Source organism: Protopterus annectens, chromosome 3.part0 (genome assembly GCF_019279795.1).
Source record: "Protopterus annectens isolate FY-2018-M chromosome 3.part0, PAN1.0, whole genome shotgun sequence".
Classification (NCBI taxonomy): domain Eukaryota; kingdom Metazoa; phylum Chordata; order Ceratodontiformes; family Protopteridae; genus Protopterus; species Protopterus annectens.
In genome coordinates this window covers 1,287,333,087-1,287,344,089 of record NC_056731.1, presented here as the reverse complement: position 1 = coordinate 1,287,344,089, position 11,003 = coordinate 1,287,333,087, and the positions used below count along the sequence as shown (strand labels likewise).

At 45.1% G+C, this 11,003-nt stretch overlaps 1 protein-coding gene across 1 annotated transcript in view; it reads left to right on the top strand.

The window, feature by feature from the left end:
* Positions 1-11,003, top strand: part of CDH2 (cadherin 2) — a 1,080,070-nt gene that overhangs the window by 901,744 nt on the left and 167,323 nt on the right. The gene's annotated exons all lie outside the window — the stretch shown is intronic.

Here is an 11,003-nt window from a genome sequence, read left to right as displayed (position 1 = left end):
ACAGCTTGAGAAAGCATGTCAACAGCTGATAATATGATAAGCAACATAGACTTACTTGGAGACACTGTTGTATCAGTAATTTACCTATAAGACTTACCATTGACAGACATAAGAACAACTTACTCAGTATTTGCCTTGACTTTCTAAGAACACCTTCTTGCCATTACACTAGCATGAATAGAAGTACAGATTTAAGTTGATATTGTCTGGACAGATAAAACCTTGGACTGGCCATTGAATGTATCCATCACTCATCAGCAATGAATCTTTAGCCAGTTTGAGCCCCACCCCATGTTCCCTAATGTACTTCTGCCTGCCGACTCTCTAGATCTTGTTACCACCATTATTGCATCACAGACATCTGTGGGTCTCCTCAAGTAAGGGAAATGTTTGCTTATTGTCTGAGGATAGATAGGTGTGTGTTTTTTGTTTCTTGATAGTCTTACTCATTGACTAGATTATAGTCAGATAATGATGCAAGAAAGACTGTCCTCAGAGACGAGAGAAGTAGAAGGAGAAATGAAGAACTGAGGAAACTAAACATTCCATACTGGAGAAACTTTTTCAGGCCAAAGTTCCCATTGTAGTAGTTTCTTCTCCTCCTTCACACTCCACCTCACCATCTTGACAGGATTCCTCAGGGCTGACAGACTCTGCTCAGAGGAGGAGACTGGGAAGCTTCTCCTCAAGTCACGAGTTACCCCATTTTTTTGTTTGTTTTCTAGACTAGCTTCTGCTGCTTACTTTCATCCCTAAATGTCATTTTGGAGCCTCAGTCAAGAAAAATGTTGTCAGCATTCATGTAAGCTTAACTTCATTTTGTGATTCTCTTTGCCCTCTGTGTCTCCAGCAGCAAGAGAAGAAGTCCCACCTGACATTATTTCTCTTTTGTAGGTGTTAACACTTTTGGCATTCAGTCCTTTAGTTCTGAAGACCACTGTCACAGCATTGGTATTGGAGTTGTTGGGGCTGACCATTGGCAACAAAGTCACTCCCCTTTTGATTTAGTAGCTACCTGATTGGAATGGATGGCATCAGTCCCAGTTACGTTGGTGGAATTGTTGACATCAAGGGGACCAGACTAGGTCCACTAGGCAAGAACAGCCATTTACTCTGTTGGCTCCTCCCTTGAACACCACAGAAGTTGAACCCTTCCACTTCTTATCAGCCTTGACACCCCCCCCAGACAATGGTCCTTGTACACTATCCATACTCCCTAGGTCTGGGCGTCCTCCTTTTGTGGAGAGTTCAGATGATTCCCCTCTAAACCTTCCTAGGAAAATGGTGTGCAAAAGGAAGCACTTAGACTTCCCTTTGGAGTCTTCCCCCAAGGCACAGATCCTGATGAAGGAGAGGTTTTCCCGCAGTCCCTTTCTAAGGATACCACATTTGGTAAGATATTGGAGATGATGAGGCTGAGTGGAATTTGGCCAGTTACTTTGAACTATGCATGAGGCAATGCTTGGTGTGGAGAAGGAATTCAGTGTACTGGGAATGTCTATAAAGATCTATAATTCAGATCGAAAGAGAGGATGTCCACCTTTAGGTAATTCCTATGGTTTAGGATTTATACAGTAACAGTGATCCCATATTTGGACAACTACTGTTATAGCAAGTTACTCACCCAGCCATACTTTCTTACCACATCAGTTAATTGTCTAGAAGTCCCTTTTTGATGATCAGGAATACTGTCTCACCCAGATGGTCTTCTCATCAGCTTCTCCCTTTGGAGTTTCCCGTAAGTTGAGCAAGTATGCATTCTTGTATCACTTGGTTACCTGTGTTGTTATTTTTTTACCTGAAAATCTGTGCTTGATGGTGGCTATAGAACAAACTGGTGGGGAAAGGGGTGAGCACTTCTTTGTAGCCAGTGCATTACGTCATGCCATGAATCAGACAAGTGGGCAGATGTTCCCAGAACAAGGATTTACTAAAAACTGTGAACTTTGATTGGTGGGAAAATAATATTTTATAGGGTTTCATCAGCGAAGGACCTCTAACGGATCATCTGGTGTGGTAAGGATGGACCTCTAACAGATCATCTAGTGTGGTAGGAATGTGTTTATTGTAACAGATAACAGGCACTGTGATTGTGCAGTTACAGCTAATAGTGATACAGAATGTCCTTGACAATGAGAAATAGATGTGCAATGTCCCTGTGTACTGTCTGCATGAATGCCTTGTCTGAAGGGAGTTGAAACTATCAAATATGTGGCCTGAGAAAGCGACATTTCCAACAAAATAAGAAATCCTTGGGTGTGAAGGAAAGGCAAACATTAAACAGTGAAACTGGTCTAATTTCTGGTATACCTTATTTTGAACCATTGAGTACTGTACCAGACAACCCAAGTCCACATGAAAATGTGAAATATCCATTTTTTTCATAATGTTAAAGTAACAGAGCAAGTGAAAAAAACAACAGAATCTGTGAAAAAGTTAAAGATGTGGGAAAACAGCGTGTTCTTGCAAAGTGGATATACATTGTAAAGAAACGTCTGCAGGCATTCTGCCTTTACAGGTTCTTTGAAGGAACTAGACATTCTGGAGCTTTCTAAAGACTTTTTCACTTACTTCACAGAATCATAGAAATTGTTGTTTGTCAAAAACACATACACCTCATGGATTTGAAACTGGCTTTTCAACATGGACTGTAACTAACTTGTTTGATCTTTATTCACCTTCTCCATGAAGCAAAATGTGAAAAGGTATTGTGGATACTAGAAAAAACATATGTGGACTGGAAGATGCCTCATTTAACTTTCACTGTAAAGTTAATGACATAATGCTGTTTTTACATGGCATAATAAAGATGCCAACATGAACATGCAGTTACCTCCCATGCTGATGGTTTTAATGTGCAGCCGTCTAAAGGGTTTGCAAAAACTCCTGGGAGTGGGTCAGGGTTGGCTTTATGGTTAAAGTCTTTACCTCACAGCTACAAAGTACAGAGTTTGATTCTGACCTCTGGTTATTAGCTAGACTTGTAATGTAGTGACTGATAGTCTGTCACTTACTTATGAACCAGTGGCACATAATCCCTGACAGGAGCCCAGTTACTGGCTAGGCATCAACTAGACAGTCTTTTGTGGACTTCTTCGAGAAGGCCACTAGAGCCATGGATGAGGGCAAAATGGTACATGTTGTCTACCTCAACCTCACAAAGGCATTTGACATAATACATTACTCTAGTATTGTAGACAAACTCACAAATTTAGGCATAAATTGCTATATCACCTGATGGATCCATCTCCCCCAAGAGGTCTGTTACTAGTGATGTCCCACAAGACTCTCTCCATTTCATAATATCCTTCTCTGAAGTCAAGGCAAATGTAGAGGGCCTTTGGCTGACCAGATTTGCTGATGACTACACACTGGGTACAATCACTGAATCACACAAAGATGTAGATACCATCTAGGAGGACATGACACAGACAAACAACTGGTGCCAGAGCTGTGGCTTAAAACTCAATACAAAAAATGCACAATTATACCCTTCTGGGAAGACAGCCACCCCTGCAAATTACAACATTGGTAAAACTCACCTAAGAGTATACCCAGTGGTAAGGGACTTAGGAACTCAGTTAACAGTGTCCTGAACTTTGATCAGCATGTGTCCATGGTGATGAGAAAATCCTATGTAGCACAACTTGTAAGTGAGGGCATGACATCCAGATATAAAGAAATCATAACCTATTATACTCATCTTTCATTTGAGAAGTAGTCGAGTGCAGTGCACTCTTTGGCATGTACCTCACCAGGCGTTTGCAACAGCTGGAGCGGCCACAAAGGTTTCTCACTTAAAAAATGCAGGGTGTAAATAACGTGTCTTAAGGATACTGCCTCAAAGCGCTGTGCTTATATTTAGTCTCCTACAGACTACTGTGGGGCAGTCTGTGCTTACTCCAAACCTCACAGTCTGTGCTTAACCTACAAGACATTCTGACCCAGCTCTGATGGATCAGTTACATATTTGCAATACAAACAGCACTAGAATTACTAGACCTATGGATCTAAACTTCAACTGTGACATAAACAAAACATGTTGGAGGGACAGGCATGTGTCTCAGAGAGTGTCCCTTCTCTGGAACAGACTCTTCATTCATGTGAAGCAGAGCTATTCTTTAAAAAAAAAATAAACTCAAATGCAGTTTTGTCCATTGTATGGGAAATTGCAAATTCAACCCTGGCTTGTTGCCTGTGTCCCTTATGGACAAGGACAGCTTGTAGATGCCCTAAGCACAGGCAGATGCCAAAACCATGCTAGTCCTTGGACACTGATAATTTGGAAAATTGTGGTGTGAATAGCTAGGCTTAAAAAGTCTGTTGGGACATTATCATAGTAACCTCCTATAATCCTATTACAGCCTAAAAAAAAGTTTTCTTCAGTTTGTACAGGAGGAAGATGGTACTTTTTGCTTCAATGACGTGAACTTTAGTTCCTATCATGGCTCCATATATACATCAGTAAAACAATTGTTTAAAGCCCTTATCATGCCCCTGTAGATCCTGTGAGGGCCATCCAAACATTGCACCCACCTCATGATTAGAGGTTTTTCAGCAGAGGGGAAAGCTATGTCAGATTTTATGAGTTGTCAGATAAAATAGATGTGATGTAATGTTGATATTTGGAGTTTGGAATCTGGCGTACATCACACCACTGTACTGAGCATTCATGAAGCAAAGAAGAAGTTGCAGAAATTAAAATCAAAGTGCATAACTGACATCAGTGACATTTCACCATTTAGTGGAAGATGCCTCTTTAAAACTAATTGTGCCTAATGCATCATTTGGAAATCTACCTGATGAAGGAACTTAAGCTGAACATTTCCTTCTGCTAATGTAAGAACATGGAAAATTCTCACCTATCCGCTTGCAGTTAAAAGGATTTTAGAGTACTGTTGCATAGTGTACTAACAGCAGAGTCTGTCTTCCATAGCAGATGGAATTTGTAATGCATTATTTTAGATGATCCTGTTTCAGAGTGTGGTTTATGTGATGTGGTGTCAGTAGGGCAACAAATAGCACAGTTGCCTTTGGTGCAGAAGGCTGTGGGTTCTATTCCCACACCAGGTAGAAAGACTGCTGACACTACAATGCAGTATAAGGGGGGTGCTGCACTCCTGAGTGTGTCATCCTTTGGATGTGATGCTAAATTGAGGCTCCCATCTACCTGTGTTGGTGGTAGCTTAAGTGGATGAAAAAGATCCCACAGCACCTATCTGAAACATTAGGTGACATTCCTGAATGCCCTGCCCAAATTTCCCCTGGTGACATTCCTGAATGCCCTGCCCAAATTTCCCCTAGTAACATTAATACTACCATGGCTGTCCCCTGAAATGAGGCTACTAGCCTAGTGAGACTAGTCCAGTCAACAAAAAATAAAGTAAATCAAACATCTTCACCTTTTATCCTTGATTACTGTTAGTTGGAGAGTTGTATAAGATCTTGTTTCACAGTCATACGAATAAGGTAGATCTGCAAGAAGATTCTGTGATCAGCAGCAAATAATCGGTTAGTAGACTTGAGGAACTTTACCCCTTCCCCTCAAATCACTAAAGTGTGGAGAATGGCACATAATTTAAAAAAGGGGAGAATGTGTAGTCTGAAGTAGTTGACTTCATTTGACCTTCAACCTTTGGGTATCAGATCCGACACGGCCACATTTTCCAGCTGCTGATCTGAGTTCCCAGCTCCTTTTCTTAGCCATAATGCCCCCTCTCTCCTTCCTTGCTTCAGATCTTGTTTGCCGCTAGTGAAGCAACAAGCATGGTCCGAGCTCTTAGCGTTAGTTGTATCTTTGTGAGTAAAATTTTGGTGATAATCTGTCTCTATTTCCCTTCTTTATTTTTTCTATACCTCCCCGTGACAGTCATTAGTCAAAAAAAAAAAGTTTTTCTTTCCGCTTCTTTTCTGCCTTTTCTATCGTGTGAGTGAGTGTGTCTGGGCCTGTTTAGTGATGTCAGAAGCCCCTAAATCAGGTTTCAGAAATTGCACAGAGTGTCGCCTTAAGCTTTCCCCAGTGGATGGCCACTATCTGTGTGTGGTCTGTTTGGGAGCAGAGCACCTTCAGACCTCCCGTCCAGTCTGCACTGGGTTCAACCCCAGAGCACTGAAGGACAGGAGGGACAAACTAATTCTAAAAGGCCTACTTCCCTCCTCGGGGACAGTAGTACTTCCATCCCCCTCTGGGGGAACAGCAGTAGCTGCATCTTCTTTCTCCTCCCCGGCCTCTGGGTCTCAAACTCCCGCCAAGAGGTCTGAGGGGGGAGAGAAGGCCAAGAAGGGCAAGCCGCAAAAGTGGTCCCCCGGCCACTCGGTTCAGGCAGGTCTGCCACCGACCAGGCCTGGGTCTCCTCGGCTACAGTCTCCCAAATTCTCCCCTGAGCCAGAGGAAACCCCTGTCCGGTCCCCAGTTAGGTTCTGTCCCCTCCGGCATTCCAGAACTGTTTGGTGGCATCTTCTTCCCACTGCACCCAGAGCTTGAGCGAAGCGGAGATGGACAAGATGATGCAGAGATTTATCCACACCCAAATCCAGATGGGGGTCTTGCCTGCACCCTCTCCCTCTGGACGGGGGAGCTCACAGCCTTTCTTTTCACCTATAACCCCTTCTCTGATCCGACCATTGGTTTCGGAGTCCTTCGATCCAAGGACTCTCAGGGTTGAGGGATCATCGCAGACAGTTCCATGTACCTCAATGCCGGCCGTTGCCTTGAGCGTGTTGGATCTGACTGGCTCGGATCCGAGCTCTCGGAGCCGTAGTCTCAGGGTCAGATCCAAGGCGCTGCTGTTGGCTCCAAGCATTTCAGAGAGCAGTATCCCTCTCGGCGTCTTTTCTCCTAGAGCCTCAGCTCTGAGTCCCTTGTTGGATCAGAGGGGAATGGCCCCCCACTGGTATCTCCCAGGAGATTCATTCCCCTTTAGCCTTTGGCGTGGTGGAGAGGGTTCTCTCAGTTTCGAGACCATTGACCATCTCATCCGCAAACTCCGTCCAGACCCCCTCGGCTTTGGGTATGGTTCTGACCGTCTTGCCGTCTCAGGGACAGCCTGTGACCATTCTGCCTCAGGAGGATCCCCTATGGGAACATCAGGAAGTTTGTGAGTCCTCTCCAGAGAGTTCCACTGAGGAGGTCCCTCACAAACGGATGTGTAAGAGGAGGCATTTGGACTCTCCACCAGAGTCCCTCATCGAAGACACTGACTTGGAGGAGGGGGAAGGTTCCCCAAGGTCACCCCCCAAAGATGTCTTCTTTGGAGACATCATGGAACTCCTCTGCCAGAGGGGGGATGGTCTGCCCCAAAACCGACCTCGGACAAGTCAGTGTTCCTGGAGGCATTCAGTACAGGCCCATCTACCTCTTGGGTGTCCCCCCCCGTGGATCCTTTGGTGGACCTTATAACATCTAGGACATGGAAGGAACCGGACACCGTGGAGCCTATCCCTAAGCACCTGGACAAGGTCTTGAGTCCCCCTTCAGACAGGACGTGCTGGAATAAGGGGTCCCCAGTGGATGCTATGGTTGTGGCAGCCGCCTCCAAGAAGGAGCTCGCACAGGAGAGCTCCACAGTTCACCCTCCTGATCGAGAATCAAGGGCGATGGACCGTTTTGGGTAAGGGCACTGAACTACATGGCACACGTCATTCAATTACAGTGGGACTTGGTCAAGGAAGTCTTTGAGTCAACCCCAGAGTCCATGTTGGCGGAGGACAAAAAGAAGTTCTCCACGCGAATGGCCACTCTTAAAGCAGTTTCAAATATGTCTGTGCGCCTGCTCTCGTATGCTACGTATGAAGCTGCAAGGGCTGCCGGGATGGGTGTTGCCATCAGGCGGCACACCTGGCTCCGCCTTTGTCAATTCCCGGAACCCTTTAAGGTGTCATTCACAAATGCCCCTTACGATGGTTCTTCCCTTTTTGGGAAATCTGATAAGGAGACTCTGGTCCAGAGTGAGAAGAATGGGAAGACACTGTCTGCCATTGGAATCTGCTTCTCCTCCCCTCAAAGATCCTTTTCCAGGAATCAGTGAGGGACGAAGAAGATGTGGTTCCAGAAGTCTCAGGCATTTTCCCATGACACTCAGGACTTACCTTTCCCCCAGAGGCAGAGCGTTTACGACAGATACCATCCTAGAGGCAAAAGGGGTCCTAGAAACTTTGGATCCTGAGAACCTTTCTCAGAGAAACCCGGCCAGCAGCCCTGAAGGGTTGCCTGACTGCTCGTCTCTGGAGGCAGTCGGGGGTTGCCTGTCACTACACCCAATGGCATGGGAGTCCGTTACAAGAGATTGCTGGGTGTTGCAAATTATATCCAGAGGATATTTCATCCCATTCAAAGAACCACCATAACCGAAGAAACATCTCCCAGACGTCCCACTCACGCAAAGGGAGGAAGCAGCACTAGAAATAAAAAACTGCTAAACAAACGGGTCATCCAACCTGTCCCCCCAGACCAATCCGGATCAGGCATTTACTCCACGTTCTTTTTAGTGCTGAAGAAAATGGGGGACCTCAGACCTATCTTGGATCTGTCCACCTTGAACCTGTCAGTAGCCAAAACGGAATTCCGCATGGTCACTCTTCTTTCCATCCTGCCCTATCTGCAGATGAATGATTGGATGTGCTCGATAGACCTTCAGGAAGCGTACTATTGTATCAAGATGGACAGGCGCTCTCGGAGATTCCTCCGCTTCCAGCTAGGAGTCAGTCATTATCAGTTCAGAGCCCTTCCCTTTGGTCTCACCACAGCCCCCAGGATGTTAATCAAGGTGATGGGTGTAGTAGCGGCTCACTTGAGGCTTCAGGGTATTCAGGTCTTTCCTTACATGGACGATTGGCTCTTTGCTACCCCTTCCAAGCATCTACTTTGTCAGGCCAGGGACTTTTTTCATCTAGCAAACAAGCTGGGCATCACCATCAACCAAAACAAATCTTCACTGGTCCCATTTCAGATTCTAGACTTCATCGGAGCACGGTTGAACACTGTTGAAATGAAAGTTTTCCTCACCCCGGACAGGATACGCAGTTTGAAGATGCACGTCCTGTATGTCCTTCAAGTCCAGGTTCTGACAGCAGAAACAATTCTAAGAGCATTGGGGTCTTGAGGCCACAATCAACCTGTTACCTTTAGCACGCCTTCATATGCGGATTCTCCAGTGGACTCTCGCAGTTCAGTGGTCCGTGTTAGATCTACCTTTGTTTCACTCCATTCGAATCTCCCAAGTGTACAGGGACACACTTCGTGGTGGATTCAGTCCCCAGACCTGCTGAAGGGACGTCCTTTTCCTCCAGCCTTTTCCAAAGCCACAGTGATCATGGACACCTCCCAGCTGGCATTGCTTGGGAAAGACAGTCCAAAGCACATGGTCCCCATCCGAGACCAATTTGCATGTTAACGTCCTGGAGATGAGGGTGGTTCTTCTTGCGTTGCAGGCCATTCATGCTCATCTTCCTCTAGGAATATCGCAATTCAGACAGACAATATGTCAGTGGTCTCATATATCAACAAACAAGGGGGACTCAGATCTTATCCCCTTTGTCACAAAGCCATGAGAGTGTTGGAATGGGCGATCTCCACCGGGCGTTTTCTGGTGGCAACACACATTCTGGGATGGTCCAACATTCTAGTGGACAGGCTTAGCAGATCTATCCTGATGTGTTACGAGTGGTCTCCATCCTTCAGTAGCGGAACAGATCTTTCAAAAGTGGGGTCATCCTTGCTGCGATCTCTTTGCATCTCCTTCCAGTGCGAAATGCAACGAGTTCTTTGCTCTGTACCCCCCCTCAGGGGAAGCCCCTAATTCAGTACTATTCACGCACTAATTCATGCTTGGCCTTCCAGACTTCTTTATGCTTATCCTCCATTACCCCTCATGTCAAAGTTTCTTCATAAAGGCTGGGGAGCACTGTGATCCTCATCGCCCCATTCTGGCATCGTCAAGTTTGGTTCCCCTTCCTGTGGTCTCATCTACTAGTTCCACCATGGACATTGGATCCAGTTCTAGTTCTTATCTCTCATCCTTCAGGGATTCCTCATCCAGACCTGGACAGTCTGAAGCTCACTGTTTGGCTGCTCCAGTTCCCATGATTGTTAGGACTCCTGGTTTAGCTTCTCCAGTTAAGGCTATTTTAGTGGTGGCTCACAAGTCTTCCACCAGAAAGGTGTATCTTAGCAAATAGAAACGTTTTTCTAGATGGGCTTCACAGCATGCCGTGGACCCTTTCACAGCTCCAGTGTCTGCAGTACTAGAGTTTCTGGTGGGAATTTTCTATCAAGGGGCCAGTTTCTCCACATTGAAAGTTCAATTGGCTGCCATTTCTAATTTTCATGTGGGGAAAACATGTCTTCTTTAGCCTCTTCAAAACTTTACAAGTCCTTCCTTAAAGGTATCTTTCTACTTAGACCTCTAGTTAAGGATCCCACTCCCCCCAGGACCTTACCTTTGTTTTCCAGGCATTAGTCTCCCCATCTTTTGAACCGGCAGCTTCGGTAGATTTACAGTATCTGTCTTGGAAGACTGCCTTTTTGATGGCCATTACTTCTGCCAAGAGAGTGTCGGAACTTCAAGCTCTATCCATCAAGGCTGCATATATGATATTTCATAAAGATAGTTTATTTGCGGACTAACCCTTCCTTCCTTCCCAAAGTAGCATCAGAGGTAAATATTAACCAGACTATTAATTTACCAGTGTTTTTCCCAAATTTTCAAAATAAAGGGGAATATAAATTGCATTTGTTGGATGTTCATAGGCAATTGAGATTTTACTTGCACATGACTAAAGCAATTCATAAATCAGATCAATTGTTTGTTTCTTACTCAAGACCTTTCCTAGGGAAACCAATTTCTAAAGAGACAATTGCTCGTTGGATTTACCAATGCATTAATTGAGCGTATTCTTCTGAAGGAATTCCCCCTCCGGTCAGGTAAAAGAGCATTCTACCAGGTCTATGGCTACTTCAGTGTCTTTTTGGTCTAGAGTGTTACTGGATGATATTTGTTCTGCAG